Genomic DNA, 20,675 nt, shown 5'->3' with positions numbered 1-20,675 from the left:
TTCCAATAAATTTTTAAGGTGCAATTTAACGCTGAATAGTGCACCTACATATCTTTTTTGTGTTTTAAAACGAGGATCAATAAAAGTACATAAATCATAAATTTGAATATTCCCTCCCTTAGCAACGGAAACATTTACGCAAATTTCCTTAAATCTGTTTTCAAACTCCCTTTTTAGCATTTCTTTAAATGTTCATTCGTCAAATATTCGAATATTTAAATATTCGAGTATTTAAATACTCAAATATTTGAATACTTGAATATTCAAATTATCGAATATTCGAGTATTCAAATATTCGGATATTTATTGAAATTAATAAATTTTTTTGCAAAAACTCGATATTTGAATATTCGAATAAATCGAGTTCGATTCCGAGCCTTAATTTGAACGATAGAAAAAGATTTTGTCATCTGACGCAGAGTTAGGAGCTTGAGAAGTAAATAAAAAAAAGTTGGAAATCTGTTCTGGATCACATAATTCATTGGGAATTTCAACTGTCTTATTGGTTGATATATTTAATTTTTTAGCATTTTTTAGCATTGTGATACCCTGGGTTGTTAAAACTTAGAAAAAATTAACGTGATGGAAAAGAGGAAAAAAAGTAAATATTGGGGTCAAATTATCTTTTATCCTAAAATACTAAAATAACGTTTAAAATCTTTAGTCGTTGACAAAGTCCAGACATCAAAAATATTTACTTTTTAAACCGAAATATTTATATTTACACAATAGTATATAAAAGAATCCGTTGAATGATTCATATTGCTAAAAGGGATTATTCCGACCTAAAAATAACTTACGATACGGCCGCAAGAATTGAATAAATTCCAATAAAATAATAAGCGGTGCGGCGGGCGTAAATCTGGCACTTTGCGCACCGCGTGAACTTCTCTCTTATCAAACGCGGCTTTTGTCTACTACGCTCGCCAAAAACAGTCAACATCCGCCGGTTGAACCGTAGAGGTTGTGCCGAAACTTCGCGCTCGAATTTTCGTGGGAAACTTCGTCGATGAAACTTCCGTCCTAAAGGAAGAAACTGGTTTTTTTCAAATTTTTGTTTTGTGGGTGTTAGTTTTATTTCGTTTGCGGCAGTATCAATTTTTTTATGATGATTTGGAGCCAAGTAAGAATTTTGATTTTAGTAAAGTATATTAAATTGTACAACAATTTTGAGTATTAACAAGTAATATTAATATACAGTGCATCCGTGAAGTAGTATCAATTAAAAATGAAATGGACCGTTTCTGAAAAAATGCCCGAACCTGCCGATTATAATATTGGGTTTAGGGTTTTTCTACGTGAAAATTAAATATACAGGGTAACTCAAAAAAATATATGACGTCATCAATATGTTTTTTTAAATGGAAACCACAATTTTTTAATGCATAATCAGAAAGAACGCATTTTAATTACAAGGATATGGTGCAAATTAATAGTGGTTACATAACCAATTTTGAACAAAAAATGATGATAAAATGTAAAATTAAAGAAATACCTATCTAAATTAAATGTTGTTATTTTGGTTTTCTAGTTATTGTTGTCGTCAGTGTCAAAAAGTATGAATATATTTTCGTGCAATTATTTAAAGTATTTTTACATTTGCAAGTGGTGTTTATTCTTTTTAAGAGGCGAAAGCAGTGTCATCCTGCGTTTTATTACTAACTACACTTTATTACCTACTGTTATTGTATGAAATATGAGAAAATTAACCGAACGTGAAAGAATCGAAATCTTATGCATGATTGGTTTCAGAAATATGCGTGGTAAGCAGAGTTGAAGCAAATTTTCGTAAATTCGGGCAAGTTGGGAAACTCAAAATGCTGGTCGAGGTTCAATAACTGAAGAAGATAAGCTTAACGTTCTGTTAACGGTCCAAGATAATCCCAAAGCCACAATCACAAACACGGCTTCTAATGTTAATTTATCACGATCTACTGTGCATAAAGTATTGAAAAAAGCAAAGTTCCACCCTTATAAAATATTCTTAGTTCAAGAGCTATCGGAAGATGATTTTGATCGTCGAAATGAATTTTGTGAGCAAATGCATCAATTATGTAATGATAACAATAATTTTGTAAGAAGGATAATATTTTCTGACGAAGCAACGTTCACTCTAAATGGCCATGTGAACAGACAGAATTGTCGATACTGGGCTACCAAACACCCTCATTGGTTCACAGAATGTCATACAGAACACCCTCAAAAAGTCAATATGTGGTGCGGTATAGTGGAAGGAAGAGTTTTAGAGCCTTAATTTTTGATGTTACTCTTACTGGTGAGAGGTAGTTGGACTTTGTTCAAAAAGATTTTATTCCCGCTCTGATAACTTTGTTTCCGGATTTGGACGAACCCAACATGCACCAACGTGATTTTTTTTTTCAGCAAAAAGGAGCCCCGCCACACTATGCTTTACCCGTTCGCAATTATCTAGATAAAGTTTTTCCAAATCGTTAGATAGGTAGACGAAGGTTCATTGAGTGGCCACCCAGATCGCCAGATTTAACTCCCCTCGATTACTTTTTATGGGGATACTTAAAAAGTAAAGTGTATGTCACTAAACCAGCGAGTTTAGAAGATTTAAAAGAAAAATACGCCAGAAAATTAGAAATATATAAAAAAAAGAAATATAATATTATTGTTAACGGTGCTTTTTCGAAAATTTAATTTAGATAGGCATTTCTTTAATTTCAACTATTCATTTGTACCATATCCTTTGTAAAAAAATGCGTTCTTTCTGATTCTGCATGAAAAAATGGTGGTTTCCATTTAAAAAAAACATATTGATGACGTCATATCTTTTTTTTGAGTCTCCCTGTTTAATAATTTCCATGTAGAAAAACCCTAAACCAAATATTAAAATCGACGAGTTTGGCTTTTTTTTCAGAAAAACGGACCATTTCATTTTTATTGAATTTATCTGCTATTTTACGGATGCACTGTACTTAATAATGTTGTAAAAATAAGCTGAAATTCTACATCCTATTGTATGTAATTGCACTAGTCAAAGCTTGTTCTCAACGTTGCCAAATATTGGAAGTTTTACTAATATTTTAAACCTTATTTTTTAATTCTTTCTTATTATATTTATCTTGTATAAATACTAAGTATATTATTATAAACTTCCGCTGCCTCCGACCCCAATAAAAGTAGTCTTACAAAATTCCTGTGGCATGTGGCACAGCTTATGTATGTTATGTCCATGACAGCACAAATGTGTGCTATGGACATTGAAAGGTTTCCTGACGTCCTTTAATTTCTTTAAAAAATCCAATGAATGTCCATAAGATGATACAAATGTCTTAAAGATAAGCCACTGAATAAAATTGCCAACTGGACGAATTGTTTATCAATACAAAGGGATATTATAAAAAATAGCCTGCCCAATGGCCTTCTAGATGAAGTCATCCAGTGGATGACTTCATCCAAACTTTGTTTAACCATATGCGAGATCTGGCTATTAAATAACGAGACTGGTTACGAAAAAGGGTTTTATTATAAAACTCGTTCTCGCAGTGTTGCCAAAACTGACAAATAGTAAGTCTGGTTGACAGTCTGACCCTCTGGAACCCATTCAGTCATCACGATACCGTTAATGTCGAAAAAAACGATCACCATTGCCTTGAATTTTGATTTGGTCATCCTTGCTTTTTTTATTCTGGGCGATTCAGGCGTCTTCCAATGCATCGATTGCCGCTTGGTTTCAACATCGCATTGAAAAATCCACGTTTCGTCGCAAGTAATAATGTTTTTCATCAGTCCGGGATCTTTTTCTAACCTTTCAAGGAAATCTGAGCAGACCTGTTAAAGCAAGAGCTTTTGGTCAGATTTTTTGGCACCAACTTCGCACAGACTTTAATCATGTGTAATTCTCCGTGTACATTTTTTGTAACCGTTTCTTTATCGGCGTAACTGCCTCGGCAATCATCCGGGTGCTCATTCGACGATCTGCACGCACAATTTGGTTGATTTTGGTCATTGTTTCCGGAGTTGAAACAGTGACAGGGTGACCTGAGCGCTGGTCATCTTCAGTGCTCTCTCGGCCCTCACTAAAGTGCTTACACCACTCAAAAATACGCACACGAAAGAAAGAATTTCCCCCATAGGCCTCTTGCAACAATTTATAGCACTCAGTCGGAGTTTTTTTCAATTTAACGACAAATTTAAGATTGATGCGTTGCTCTTGTTTTTCGTCACACATGGTTTTCGGCACGAGAAAAACACACGTTCGTTTCAAACCGCTACTGCACGAATACTATAATAGTGGCGAAAATGTGTTTTGGTACGTGCATAGACAAGATATCTAGATACCCAACGCACTACTCGTTTTTTTCCCCACCCATCTAGGGCGCCCTCTAGGCACGCACTCTTGTTATTTAATAGCCAAACCTCGTAATACAGTGTGTTCAAAAATGTATTTTGTATATCCAAGTAATTATAAAAAATAAAATGGATAGAGATAGCTCCGATAGCACAGAGATACCTTTAAAAAGTCTCAAGACATCTTTTACGACATAAGTATTTTAAAGACTTTTTTTACAATAAAATACATTATTGAGGTGTCAAAATAGTTATTTATGTAACAAGTGTGTAAAACGATTCTTGCGACAATTCCCATGAATAAAAAAAGGGGATTTTACACACATGTAACATACAAAACTGTTTATTGTTACCGAAGAAAACATTGGAAAAAAATCAAAAAGACCAAATTACATTACGCAGGAGTGCGTAAAAAAATTACTTTATGCACGCGCACTAGTGCGTAAAAAAAGTCAACAAATTTTTTAAAAACATATAATTTAAATGTCAAATAAACGTCAAATTACTTTCTAGGCACCAGTGCGTAAAAAGCGAAACTCTACACACCCTGGAAAGTGTGTAAAGTGAGTACTTTACACGGTAGTCGAAAAAAGTATTTATGTTAATATTGCAACTGTTACTGTTTACACAAAAAACGATATGAGAACATTATTTTCGCAATCTACATAATATTTACTCATACATATTATAATTAGACGAATATTAATCCAAAACAAATTACAAAATGCTACTTAGAAAATTTATAAAACTTTCCTTAACTCAAATTATATTTTTCAACTTTATTATATAATTATAAAAGCTAAACTACAAGATATTCAATAATATGGCTAGACATAAAAATTTGTTTTGTAAATATATACCAGGTGACTAAAAAGTAAATATATATTCGTTCTTCATGTGATTAAGTGAAAAAAATTATTGGGTAAATAGGTCATCAAGAATCGGTGGAAAATATTTTCAGTCCTAAAAATGAGCATAACAGAGCGCAACTGCCATCTTAAATTTCCTGTCTGTAACTTCTCAATCACTCTCTCATTCTCAAAAAAAACCTCGGAGCCGTCGATTAGTATTTTTAGCGCTTTTTCTTTGTTAAAAATAAAGATATACAGTGTGTCGTAAAAAGAAGATATGACGTCATCCACAATTTTTTTAAGTATTAACTCTAATTTTTTGTTGCATATTTTTAAAGAGCATATCAAATTATAGGCAGCTGCTTCAAAGAATTTTCAAAAAGGGTTTTTAAGTTTATTTGGTTCACCTTTTTCAAAATAATTGAAAAAAATTGTTTTATTTATTATGAATTATATAATCTGTCTTACTCGAAAAGTTTTTTACGAAATGTTTAAAATGTAGTCGATTTTCTATTCAGTATTATTCTAAACGTACTTGATCGATTTGAAGATTTTTAAAGATTTATGTAGAATATACATCGTCACAGAAGCACACTAGGTATACATATAGTATACTTATACAATATTCTGTGATTTATCTAGACCTATACAGGGTGTTTTTTATATATTGCGACAAAATTCAGGAACGTGTTCTTTGAACAAAAATTCGCAAAAAAGTTTCTATAAACATAGGTCCTAAACCTTTTAGATTTTGAGCTACAGGGTGGTAAAGTTTTAACAAAAAAATGATTTTTTCGATAACTTAAATAGCCCTGTAGATATTTGTCCAAAGATTGGTTTGCAGGGTCTGTGTATCCAGAGCCATTTACCAACATACTTTTAACATTTTTATGTTCTCCAGTGGCGTGTGTGCGGGTTTTCCGCTGAATATTTTTATAAAGAAAAATGGTACGCCACTAGTTTTTCTTGTATTAAAAAACATTTTTAAATTCCCCGTTTTATTTGCAACATTTTTGATCCCTTGGCCTTTGTCCCTTAGATGCACGGTTTTCGCACAAAAAATTAAAAACCATGGACATGTTGCTCAGATTTGATTAGATTTTCTTTATTCTAGTAATTATTCGTTTTTTTAGTTTATTGCAATTTTAATAATAAAATTTTTATTAATTAATTTAGTACAAAAGCCAGCCCAATTTAATAAAATTGTAATTGAGGATTTAAAACTTTTGCTTCTACAAGCTTTAATTTAAAATACAAGTTTTTAAGTGATAAAAAATATTTAATTTTTTATTATTTATTTAAGTAATATTATTATTTTTACAAAAGTTGTTCAAAGTGTGCTCCTCCAACATCAATACAAGCATCTAATCGATGTCGCATTGATTGGCGGATTGAATTATGTCACAAGACGTTATAATGCGATTACGCAATTCCTCCACATTATCAATTGGATTTCTATAAACCAATGATTTAAGGTGGCCCCACAAAAAAAAATCCAGCGGATTTAAGTCGGGAGACCGTGGGGGCCAAGGGTGAATACTTCCCCAACCTATCCAACGATTTGGATACGTAATATCCAAATACTGCCGAGCCACTAAACTAAAATGGGCTGGAGCACCGTCATGTAAAAAAAACATTTGCTGTTTCAGCTGAATGGGGACATCTTCTAGCATCGCTGGTAATTATATTTCAAGAAATTCTTGATACACTTGTCCAGTCAACCTTGCTGGTAAAAAAAATGGACCGATGAGAAAGTTTTCAATAATGCCGACCCATACATTAAGTGAAAACTGGTGCTGATGCCGGTTTTTTGCCACAGCATCTGGGTTCTCATAATGCCATATGTGGTTATTGTGGAAGTTCATAATTGCGTCCCTGGAGAAATTAACCTCATCGGTGAAAAGTATTTTTCTTATAAACAGTGCATCTTGCCTTATGCGTTCTTGCATCCAACGACACAAAGCCGTTCTTTTCGGAAAATCGCCTGGCAAAAGTGCCTGCACCCGCTGAATATGATACGGGTATAAAAGGTTTCTTTTAAGAATATTTCAAACTGTAAAGTTACTAATGTATACCGTCTGAGCAATTTTCCTAGTGCTTGTGGTGGGATCTTCCTCGAATTCATTGAGCACCTGTTCTTCAATTTGAGGAGTAACTGTTCGGGGATGTCCGTTTTCAGCGGTAAGTTTTTTAAAGCTGCCGCTTTCACTTAGACGTTGGTATAATTGCGTAAACATGGAGTGATGAGGAATAACACGATTCGGGTAACGTTCAGCATAAATACGCAAGGCTTCTCGTGCGTTTCCGTTAGCCAGTCCATAAATGAAGTGCATATCGCACATTTCATTATTTGTGTAATTCTTAGCCATTTTCTTTAACAAATTAATCTTGTCAACTGGCGGACTATGGCTTAAAATTTAAAATATCACAAAATCTTACAAATATCAACTTTATCGTGGGCAGAGGAAGAATGTGGTAAAAAGATTAAACTTTTAAACAAGAATGTGATTATCGTTGCGGTGGCGTTGTCTGTAGTTACGTTAAAAAAATTATGTTCACAGGCTACTTCGCGATTTTGCAAGTGTGAAATATTAACACGTTACTTATATGTCACTTTTTTTATCATGTTAAATAAAGTGACATATTATGAACTACAATGAAATTTTAAATAAAATTTCAAAAAAAAACTTACTTTTTATAACGATCATAGAAAAAATAAATTTTAGCGATCAGTCAAAGTAGAAAAATGTTTTTTAATTTTTTGTGCGAAAACCGTGCATCTAACGTACAAAGTCGAAGAGATCAAAAATGTTGCAAATAAAACGAGGAAATTAAAAATATTTTTTAATACAAGAAAAACCAGTGGCGTACCATTTTTCTTTATAAAAATATGCCACTGGAGAACATAAAAATGTTAAAAGTATGTTGGTAAATGGCTCTGGATACACAGACCCTGCATACCAATCTTTGGCCAAATATTTACAGGGGTATTTAAGTTATCGAAAAAAAATCATTTTTTTGTTAAAACTTTACCACCCTGTAGCTCAAAATCTAAAAGATTTAGGACCTATGTTTATAGGAACTTTTTTGCGAATTTTTGTCCAAAGAACACGTTGCTGAATTTTATCGCAATATATAAAAAACACCCTGTATGGGACTGTAAAGTATTATCGATGAGTTTTTTTTAATGGCCTTTAGTGCTTATTTCTAAAGACCATAACGACTTCTACAAAACTACAAAGTTTCAATTTTTTTAATTTTGGATTTGATGTATATCGAGTATTTATTCTTTTTGTGTTTTCTGATAAGTGGTGCTTATTTTATTTTATTAAATTTAAAACCAATAATAGTTTCTGTTACAAATTAGTTTTATGGATAGTTTGTTGCTTAAGTAGAAATTCCTGCTTTAAATAAATCAATTTTATTCTAGATTAGTTGTCCATGATAAATTTACCATGTCTGATCATTTAAATTCCAGTGATAAGGAATTGGAGAACCTCTTAGAAGTTACCAAAGTTCCCAAAAATTTTGGATATTTCAAAAACATTACCTCACAAGTAGATGGTAACCTGTATTTTAACAATTTTCGAATGGACTCAGCACTGACTGATGAACTGGCGAATCGATTTGCTGCATCCCAATATTATAAAGAACAGGAAGGAGACTCAGAAGAAATAACTCCATTAGAATTTATTACAGTATTTCTTAGCCATTTCTCCGATTTAAATCTTTACTGTTTAAAGAAAAAAAAAACTCCTTCCTAAACAAAACAATCGAAAATACAAAACATAACCTGTACTAACCCAAACAAATTTAGATATTGGCAATCCGTGGATCGTTCGCGGCTGAAATAAATTCTGAACCGGTTGAATGAATCACGCATGCACATATTCTTAAAGGATGAAGAGTTCCTGAATGATCTGGGATGCGTTCAGAACTATCACCGCCAGCGAACAAAGGTAATATTGTAAAATACATTATTGTGCATAGTTTTCAAACCACATAATTTTAAAAGTATTGCTTTTTTTGTAAACATTTTTTTTTCGTAAGGAATTTAATAAATTTGGAAAAAATGTGGCATTCCATATTCGTTCAAATAGTAAAACTAGTAAATTTTAACATTGTTTAAAGACTTGTCTTGAGTGTAAAGTCGTTTACTTTTTAATTGATCATTATAAGTCAAATAATCAGATTGAAGTACTTTTTTTTTAACTTAAAAGTAATGCTCTATTTAACTGAAAAGCACAAGATTGAAATTTTTATCTGATTATTGAGTAAGGAGATAGAACAAGAACCCAAAAGGAGGTTATGGACTTAATCAAAAACATATGCGTCCTAATTTACCGATACTGCAAGTTACTGTAAGCAAAACTGAAAATCAGTTTTGGAAAAGACTTTTTGGTTAGAAGAGCAACTATTTTTCGTAAATCTTCAGTCAATGATAATCCCTAAGGGAACGTGTTAGCATATTGGAAGTGAGTCAGTCTTCACTAGTAAGGGTTCTGAAGGTACATAAATTTCATCCCTTTAAACTAACAATTCTCCAGGAACTCAATGAAAATGATGCAAGATATTTACAGTTTTTACTAGAAGAAGTCATTCCAAATCTAGCTGCTCTGTTTCCTGATCAAAAAGAAGCTGATATGCCAAATAGGTCTCAACAAGATGGTGCACCTCCATATTTCGCACGTCCTGCTTGAAACTATCTCGATACTCTATTTTCTGGCAGATGGATTGGGAGAAGAGAACTGTTGAATGGCCACCAAGATCTCCCGATCTAACTTCTTTAGAGTTTTTCCTATGGGGATATTTGAAATCCAGAGTTTATGTGTCCAAGCGCGCAAACGTTTACGAGTTGAAAACCAGAATAAGGCACGAGTGTAGATTAATTTTCCAAAAGTTATAAGATACGTTTAAAACAAATTTTTAGTACGTTTGGGGCATTACCAAATTGTTAATGGATTACATTTTAAACATTTTTTAAAAACTTTTTGAGAACAACGGATTTTATAATTTATATTAAATAAAAAAAATATTTTGTCTATACTGGAAACGGTTAATTAAAGTTAAACTTAAAATATTGCAGCTATGTATAATTTAGTACGCTCTTTGAAAATCATGAAGAGATGAAGCAATTAAAAATTAGGGCTGCTATTTAAAAAAATAGTCGAGGATGTCATATCTTATTTTTAGGAAACACTGTAGGTATAACTTTGTTTTCAACAAATAAAAGCGCTACTAATCGATGGGTCCGAGAATTTTTTTCAGAAAAAAGTATATGAACTACTGAATTTATTCTAAGTTACTAGACTCATACTGTATAAATACCAACTATAGTTTTTATATACAGGGTAGGCCAATAAAAACTTTCCACCCAGTCTTTTTACGTATTTTGTAAAATAAAACAACCTCAAAATCTTAAATGGGAATCGATGTCGATTAGCACCTTATTTTAAAGGTCTTTTCTAATTCTATTTCTCAAGTTTAAAAGGTCTGCTGTTATTTTTCGCAATGTGACAGCTTATTAAAATTAATTTGAAGAAACACATCAAAAAATTACTTAACTATTTTTAGTACAAAAGAATCACTTAAAAATAAAACTAATCTCATGTTCTGTTTAATAACAATAAACTTATTAAATAACATGTTAAAAGTGATCCCCATTAAGGTTCAAACAGTGAAAAATCGATTTTCTATTTCTTCTTTTAGATTCTACAACACATTCTTATCTATCCTTTCACACTCTGTAGAAATCCGCTTTTGCAAATAGGCTGGCTCTTTTTTAAATATCTGATTTTAAATGACTCCGAAGGAAAAAATCGAGCGGAGAAAGATCCGGGGATCTGGCAGTTCGATAGGTCCCCTACCTCCAATTCAGCGGTCCCTAAGCTCCTCATTTAAAAATCGTTAAACAGGTGCTGCATTGTGTTGAAAAACATCATTTTGTTTGGACAAACTCTCATCTTTTTACTTTTTTTTGCTCCTGATACCAGCCCAGACAGTAATTTTTTAAGGATATTGAGTATGGCCTTCTGTAACTATAAAAATGCGGATTTGAATCGCTCCAATAATCGTATCGAATAACCAAGAAATGTAAAAAAAAGTAGCATTCATGTAAAAAACAAACATTGTACAGTAAAAGTGGATTTCCAATACATCTTTTACTCATATCTTCGACTGTCACTTGTTATATTAAAATTCTTCTTATACCTGTACGGGAGACGCCGGAAACTTCAGATAATTGGTACTTAAGGGTTTATCCAAATTAATGTGCCCCAATATAGTAATTTGTGTGCGTTCATCGTTGACCACTTGAATTGGATTGTGATACTCGTTTTGCACTGTCTTAGTTTCTAAAAACTTATTCACTAATTATCTGACATAGGTATGCGAGATATTTTTATTTTGATACCTTCCAATTTTATTAGTTATTTTAATAGAGAATAATAGAGAATATAATCAGAATAAAAAGATTTTTAAAATGAGGTTCAACTCGACCCTCATTCCCATATAACATTTTACGGTTAACAGTAACCTACGCGTAGGGGATACATTTGGGGATTAAAAACGTTAAATTAATTTATTTTGTTGGTAGTAAACATTAACGTATGCAAGCTATTTATATTTCTGAATGGAAATATCTTCAAAAGTCCTGTTTTATGTAAGTCATACCAGCCAAAACTTTGAGAAGCTGTCACACAGCTGCGAAAACAAATATCAGACGTTTTAAACTCGGGGGATAGATCAGAAGAGAAATACTTTGAGGATGAAGTTGTAGCGTTGAAATTTATGTTTCCCTTCAAATCAAAAATTGACATGTAAGAGCGTTTTTTTTTTAATTTTACAAAAAAACTTGGGTGGAATGTTTTTATTGGCCCATCCTGTATATTTATATCAATAGTGAAATTAAACCTATGCTATGCTTATGATTTTTGTACGAAGAACTAATTTATTCATTTCAGTATTTGAGATACAAACAGAATATGCCCAAGACTATTATTATAATATTACAATTTGTATTGTATTATAAATTAATAGTCTTAATTATATACAGGGTGGTGCATCTAAAACTTTAAACCTCAAATTTTTTCGAAATTTCATAAAAAAATCAAAAAACGCTCGCACCCGTCGATTTTTGATTTTAGGGGAGACAAAATAATCTCGCATTTAATGTAAACCTTTACCATCCACCCCTACGCCGGTGTGACAGCTACCCTTAAAATTTTAAATGGGATATAGGGATCGAGTGATACCTCATTTTAAAGCTAGTTATTAGTCTATCTTTGGTATCGGTTAAATTGACTGTATGATAAATTTAAGTTTTGCCAAATATTTTATTTAAAACGGTTTACTTACTATACGCTTCAAGAGAGAGTTCAAATTATTTCAATTTTCTTTAGAAATAAGGATTGTGATATCTGCGCACCTAAATTCAGATGCACACTTAGCCCGTATGTACGTCATAAACTTCAGCAAAATTTCGTGAAAATTCAGATTTTCAAAATTTCAGTTGCAACAAAAATTGCAACTCGCAAGGCAATCGAGCCCACACTCAAGGAAAGTCAGTCAAATATAGGTAATTCAAGTAGAAGTATCCAGACGATTCTAAAAAAGCATAGCTCTCATCCCTACAAAATTAAACTAATACAGGAACTAAAAATACAGCGAGAATGATAATGACCGCCGCTTACAGTTTTGCGAAACTATTAGTGAACGATTCATTGGCAACCCAGAATTTATTTTTAATGTTTGTTTTTCTGATGAATGCAACTTTTTCCTTAATGGTATTGTGAACAAACATAACTGCAGATATTGGTCGGATTTCAACCCTATAGTATTTAGGGAAGTTCATACCCAATATCCCGAAAAATTTAATGTATGGGCTACAATTTTCGGCAACCGTATTATTAAACCATATGTTTTACAAGGAAATTCCGCAGGGAAAATGTACCTTGAGTTACTAGAAACTAGTATTGAGTTAGTTTTAGTTACTGCCATTGAGGAAGATGAGCGCCATCGTTCAGAAAATGTAATTTTTCAGCAAGACAGAGCACCTTCATATTATGGGTTTCCTGTAAGGCAAATTTTGGATGAAAAATTTCATGGGAGATGGATTGAACGCAAATGGATTGCCTGCCAGATCTCCTGATTTGTCACCCCTTGAATTTATTTGTCGGGTTATTTAAAATCCAAAATGTATGCTATAAATCCCAATTCTTTAGAAGATTTGCGACAACAAATAGTGCATTACGGCCCATAAATTATACCTAAAATGTTACATAATGAACGCGAGCGTTTCGAACTGTGTCTCTAATTTTGTATAGAATTTGGCTGTTGTTGTTTGTTAAATTAAATATAAATATTAGAAATTTCTTAATGGTAATTTTTTTTTTAATTATCAGACACTCTTACTTGAAGAGTGAAATAAACAATTTTTCTTTCTATTCTGTATGTTATTATTTAATAATGAAACTGATAATATAAGTCACTATTTTAAATTCTGTGAAAATAAAATCAGGATTAAAAAATATTTAAAACATTTTATCACTTAATAGTTTAAAAAAAGTCAGTTTTCTATATTTTTTTTGCAGTAGACTGGGCCTTTTATTAAAAAAAATTGGACTAAAAATTTATTTGAAAGATCTTTTGAGTATTATACATTACCCTAGTTCGAAGCGACATACTTCTATTGAATTGATTGGTATTAAATTGGTAAATAAGAACAAAATCCCTTTTTAAAAATTTGGACAAGTTGAAAACAGAAAGTTAAAACTTCGCCATTATAGACCATGAACAGATCTTTCAAATGAGCTATTTCTCGAGCTGCTCTATTCCCTTTTAAAATTTTAAGAATAGCGGTCACTCCCCCCGTAGGGGTTGATGATAAAGGTTTATAAATGTGGGATTATTTTGTCGTTTCAAAATCAAAAATCGACGGATGTGAGCGTTTTTTGATTATAAACCTCGGAAAAATTCGGGGTGGAAAGTTTTTGGTGTGCACGTTGGGTTTTTATTTTTGTATCTGTAATTTAAATAAAGATTATTACTGAAAGAATATTCGTTTTTTTCATGTCTCAATATTACCTGCGAATATTTTTTTTCGTAAAAAAGTATAACATTGTTTTATTAGTACAAAGATTTCTCAACTCTTTTTGTTCCAAAACTAAAATTTACAGGTTATATTATACAAATGTTTACCCAATTTAGGAAATTACATCAAATTGCATAAGCGACAGCTGTGCTATTTGGTTAAAATAAATGTGTATAAGGGAAGTTTGTTTTTTTGTGCAAATTCTCTTTATATTGTTTTGTAACTTAAAAAATATTCAAAGGAAATGTGTTGGAAAGAACAAGTATTGATAACCATAATCTATTTAAATCGAGTGGAGTAAACCAGGGGAGTCGGCAAGCTTTTTCGAACAGCGGGCCATTTTTAAAATAAAATTTGTATGCGGGCCGCACATGTCAGTTAAATAGTGCTTTTATATCATATACAAATGTAAATATCATTTAAAATAAATAAATAATTTTGACATGCTACAATAACAATATATCAAAGTTTATATAATTACAATTCTTAAGAGGAAAAAAAAAAGAAAATATTAGTCTCGATTAACAATGTAAGTACTCGTATATGTAAATATAAAATATTAAGGAAAATAGTTTATCTTTCATTTTATTTATTCACTAAAATTTAATGCGTTTTTTGTTCTTGACATAGTTTGACAACTCATTTAAAGCCGGCTGAATATAAAAAATTCATAGGGAAAAGATAAAGCGTAAAATGCGAGCGTCTAGTTCTCACGATGAATCGTTTCTGACAAGGAAAATTATACAAAAATCCAGTGTGTCCCAGGATGAGCGAATTTATACGTAAGAATGACAAAAAAATTTGGGGTTGAATTTTGGTCTTGATTAAAAAATAAAATTTAACATATTTTTAATTTTTCAAAGATCAAGCATGCTTTGATACGAGCATTTTTTAAATTTAATGTGTAGGTAAAGTAGTATTTCTAAGCAAGATATAAAAAAGTTTATAAGAAAAAGTTGTTTCGAATGCAAAATTATGCCCGAATACCAAATTTCATAACCATAGTCCTACTTTGATTTTTACGTTTAAATTATTTATTTATTATTTAATTATTTACTCCCTTTTTTAAAAGTTTAAACAAAAACCAAATAAATTATTTTAAAAATATTGCCCTTGGACTAATTCTTTTTTACGATTGGTAGGAATTTTTTGCTCGTGGAATACATGCCGCTTATTATATTGGGTTCTTTTTTGCTGCATTTACGAGTTTTCGTCGAACTTTTTAAAATGTAAACATTCTTAATTAAATGTGGCAGCTACTATAAAACATTATCACTGTCAAAGTTATGTACAAAAAAAAGATAACATTTTAGAGAACAGGGATTTTCATAAAAAAAATAATATTCTCGAGCAAATCTACTTTCACGACAAATGGTGTAATTTCATCCCAGAATAGTCGGCTTTGGTCCAATGAAACGCCAAAGTTTCTGCGCACTCCACTATTAGAGTAGCAGAATGGTGGAATACAACTTTTCCATATCAATGGATTGGAAAAGGCGGCCCAATTGAGTGGCCGCCAAGGTCACCTGATTTAACCATTCCTATTTATGGGGCCGGCTCAAGCCAATTGTTTATACTGAGCCATCACCAAATGACAGGGAATTACTAAAACAAAGAATTAGAGATCCTTGTAATTCCATTTCCATTTAAAAGAATTTAAAATTCTTTTAAAATGTTTAGAAAAGATATTGAAAAATATTTCGATAATGGAGGTAGCTATATTGAATAAATTTAAAATAAGTAAATAGAATAAATTTTCTTGTTAAATTAGACGTACTATGTATAGTTCAGTTCAGAGATCTATTAGAATCTTTGATGTACCGCAAATAGTCCGTGTGCCGGTGTTGCTTGTATTGTCACATGACATGCATGTTTAAATCGCAAAATTTTATGTGGAAAGAGTCATAAAGTAATATTCTAAGCGATATTTAATCATTTCATTAAATAAATAAATGTTTTAAGCATTTTTTAAAGAATTTATACATTTGATTCGTAAAAATTTGAAGATTTGACTACATGCGCCTACGTACTATTTTGTTAAACGCCTGACCTTAGCACAGCCACTCAAGCGTGAAAAGTTGCACAGGTCCGGCCTTAAAATTTATTTGTATTTAAAACTTTATTATTCGGGATTTTTGGGTTTAGTTTTATTAAGTTAGAAATTCAGAATAGTTGATAGCAAGATAATATTAAATTTAAATATAAGATTTAAGTACGTTAAATGAGTTTAACCAAAAATTTTAATTTCATAAGTTTAGTTTTTAGCGCCATCAGTCCCTTATAACAAGTCAAGTCTCTTTGCTTTGCAATATGTCAAGTTGGAATAATGTATTGACTACTGACTACTGTTAACCCACTGCATAGCTTTTATCAAACGAAATAGAAAACCTTGGTATACTAAGGGTTTACGAGTATCTGGGAAAAATATGCGCTCCCTTTTTTACATTAGGAAATACGCTATGAACAATGCAACATTTTTAAATTATTATAACAGATACCGCAAGATTTACAGAAACTCAATCAGAATGGCTAAGTGGACCTACTTTCAAAGGAGGATAAATAATTCCTCCAACAGAGCAAAAGAGTCTTGGAAGATTTTAAATGAGCTTAGGGGCAAAAATAATGTCTTGGTTATTCCAAGTACCTTAGATTCTAATGTCCTCAATTCCTTCTACTGTGATATTGCTATAGTAACCTTGCAGCCAATCTCTTACAAAAAATAGATCCCAAGAGCTATCTCAGCAATGTGGTAGTAGCCGAATCTTTCTTTTTTGCCCCCACAAGTGTAGAAGAGCTTAAACAGTTAATGGTTAATATTAAGAATAAGAGTTCATCAGGTTGGGATGGGCTTTCTCTTAAAATATTTTATGTTTTACCTCTTGTTGCTTTGCAAGTCTTGGCCGAGTCAATTAAACTTTTCATTTATGTCTGGAGTTTTCCCAGAGTGCTTAAAAAGAGCAATGATTGTTCCTCTTTACAAGGGTGGCGATCGCGACTGTCCTTCTAACTTTAGACCTATAGCGTTATTGCCTACTTTAGCCAAGATAGTGGAACGGCTCGTTAAGGTGAGGATGGTTTCATTGTGTGTCTGTGAGCACAAATGATGCTATCTTTAGCTTTCTAGAGCACCTGTACAACCGACTGAATGTTGGTGAAGTTGCAGCAGCGGTATTCTGTGAGTTGTCCAAGGCATTTGACTGCGTGAGTCACAGAGTGCTACTGATGAAACTGGAGCTCTATGGTTTCAGAGGAACTGCCCTTGAGTGGTTTCGTTCCTACTTATCAAATCGTGTCCAGGCTGTCAAATTTAATGGTGGTATCCCTAAGGAACTTAATATAAATGTGGGTGTTCCGCAAGGATCAGTACTTGGTCCTTTACTTTTTCTCATTTATGTAAACGATCTGCGACAACTGCAGGTAACTGGCAAATTTACATTGTTTGCCGATGATACCACCATCCTCTGGCACGACTCTGATGTTTCTCAAATGGAGGACAATATACGGGCAGATTTGTTAAAAATAAAAGACTGGTGTGATGCAAATTTTTTAACATTTAATGTTTTCAAAACAAATATCCTTAATTTTAAATGTAATACAAATGATATATCTTTAAATAATGAAGCCATCACCATGCCACCGTTCAGTAAGTTTTTGGGTCTTTCCATAGGCAAGTTATTGCTACGCCCTAAGGGTTATTGCCACCAGTCTTAATTTCTCCATCGCCAGATCTGCATACTTCGCGATTATCGAGTGGCACCTTCGATATGGAATTTGCTTTTGAGGTTCATGTTCAAATTCATTTTTTAGTTCAGTGTTTGTACTCCAGAAAAGAGCCATTGGATATCTATGTGGGGCCAAGCCTCGTGACTCATGTCGCCCGCTTTTTGTACGTCATAATATTTTAACCCTGTGTTGTATTTTTATTTTGGAAAGAGTTTGCTTAGTTTTTAGAAAATATAAACAGGAACTCCACTTAGGAAGCCACTATAATACGCGACAAAATTATTTGTTAAGGCTGCCCATTCCTCATTTTGAACTTATTCGTAGTTCTATCATATATGGAGGTAGAAAGCTGTTTAATAAACTTCCACTAGAAATAACACAACTTAAGACTGAAAAAAGCCTACGTACAAGGACGAAAATATTTCTTGCTAGTAAAGCGTACTATAGTTTAGGTGAATTTTTTAATGATTAGCATTTAAGTATTTTTCAAAGTTTTATATAATTTTATTTTATTTTAAATTAGTTTCTCGTTTTTATTCCTTTAATGTACAGTCTATTGGCTTTGTCTACAACTTCTATGTTTATATTGACAATAAAGCATTTTTGAGTTTGTGAGATAATAGGTGATACGAATTACTTAGGCCCATTTATTCTGTGGATTAAGGCATTAAATAGTTACTTTTTGACACAAAAGTGTTTAATGTTTTGGTTTGTCTTCAAATTTTATATATTTCCTTTTTTTGGGATTTGAGATTTATTTTTACATGGTAGTGATTATTAATGGGGATTGTGGCTGCCATATTCAATGTCCTTTATTATAGTTTTTTTTTAATTAATACGTATTATGATATATTATTATAATAGTATACTCATGAAAACCCCCTATCTCTATATTTAGTACCAACTTCTTTTTATAAAAAGTAATTATGTAGTCAGAAAATTGGAAGTATATTTTTTAAAATAAACTTTTTGTCTATACTTTATGCGTTTAAAAGACAAAGTTTTACTTATAAAAAAAACACACTTTACATCCTGAATGTAATATTTATTAATTTGTTTGCCTCGTATTTAGTTATTATGTATATTAGGAGAGATTAGATAAAAATTAACAAAAATAAATGCTTATACTAAAAACTAAAAATCTTATACAAAACACTACATTTTAAGTATACTGGATCCTAAAACTACAGTGACGATACTAAATACTTTTATAAATTTAACCACTCTTTTGAATCTGGCCCAAAAAGTTAATACAAATTTTATAAATTCTGTTTTTTTGCCATTGTTCTTTAGCAGTTTCTTCCATTAAGGAAGGAAACAGTTTCTCTGTTGCCGCCATGGATTCCAACTTCATCTCGCACATCAGCATATGGATTCTAAAGCATTACATTATATATACTTTATTGTGTCGCTGAAGGCTGTTTGTCCTGGACTGTTACTGTCCCAACAGGGGCAGTAAGCTGTAAAAAACAAAATTTTAAACTTGTTTTATTAATAAAAATATGGTTTTCTTACTATGGCAAAAAAGGGACTTTTTTCCCAGAGAATGGAAATCATACATCAATCATAAATGTATCATATCATGTTTCAACTATATAATATATGGATCTTTCTTCCTCCCAAATTTTTTTAATTTTCCTCAAATATTCTATACACCACCTGACAATTCCATTACAGCAGCTCTTTTGTTAACCATCTTAAGCTTAAATCCAAGTTTTATCAGGTATCTCCGCAAGGTTGAGACTGAGAAATGTTTGTCCCTTGCCGATAAGGTGTCTATATGGTCAGAACCTCATTGTTTTTGTATTTAGAATACACACCTTTCCTTAGCAATTTGGCAATATCCATGTCAAGTCCCTTTGATTGTCCTGCATCTTTCCTTTTTATTCTGTCTTAGATCCTTTTTTTTACAGGCATATTGTACTATAGGGAACCCCTGTTAAAAACACTATTTTTTGCAAAGCACTACAATCATTTGTGAACTGAGTATCATTCCTTAGATTGTTATAGATATTTAGATAAATTTGTTCTTTTAAAACTGCTTGATTTCCTCTGTAGCTTCTACTTCCCTTGCTTCTTTTTGCTTCCTCAATACTAGAAAATGAACTATCAGAACTATGTAAGTCTAAATCACTGCCCAGATCACTCTTATTGTTTTTATCACAAATGTTATTGTCTTTCTTGTACACCCACGGTCTCCATAAGCCCGCACAAACACTTTCCTCTTCATTTACCAAATTTTCCTGCCTATTTTTCCAGGGTCGAAACATTTTAAGGTCTTTAGGTATAATACCAAAACAAATCCACAAACACAAATAAAAAAACACTGTTCCTCACAGTAAAAACTGCAAAAAACTTACAGGAATACAGGCCAAATTCTAAATTCTTTACTTTCATAAACGTGTAAAAAGCATAACCGGCAAAACACATCAAATAATTACCTCACATGGCCCCCCTCCCAACTATTAAAGCTGATAGACCTATCCAACAACTATTTTAAAGGCGATAGACCGATCCGTAAAGATCTCTTTAAAAACACGACGAAAATAATAGAAAAACGGTCCAAAAATTTATTTGGGTACGGCCCCGTAATTCTTAAATTCAGTGGGATAGAGAGAGATACACAATCACTTGCACAGCCTAAAGTAGGAATTGTCAGAACGCAGGTGTTTTATCTTTGTTTAATAGACTGG

The 20,675-nt window shown here is 32.1% G+C and overlaps 1 protein-coding gene across 2 annotated transcripts in view; it reads left to right on the top strand.

The window, feature by feature from the left end:
* The first annotated feature begins 931 nt into the window (after positions 1 to 931).
* LOC126737338 (extracellular serine/threonine protein CG31145) overlaps positions 932 to 20,675 on the top strand; it is a 601,920-nt gene continuing 582,176 nt past the window's right edge. For both annotated transcript variants that reach the window (XM_050442201.1, XM_050442202.1), the window contains exon 1: positions 932 to 1,123. The gene's annotated coding sequence lies outside the window, so the exon portion shown is untranslated. The remainder of the gene's footprint in view (positions 1,124 to 20,675) is intronic.

This window comes from Anthonomus grandis, chromosome 6 (genome assembly GCF_022605725.1).
Source record: "Anthonomus grandis grandis chromosome 6, icAntGran1.3, whole genome shotgun sequence".
Classification (NCBI taxonomy): Eukaryota; Metazoa; Arthropoda; class Insecta; order Coleoptera; family Curculionidae; genus Anthonomus; species Anthonomus grandis.
This window is presented reverse-complemented; position numbering and strand designations above follow the sequence as displayed.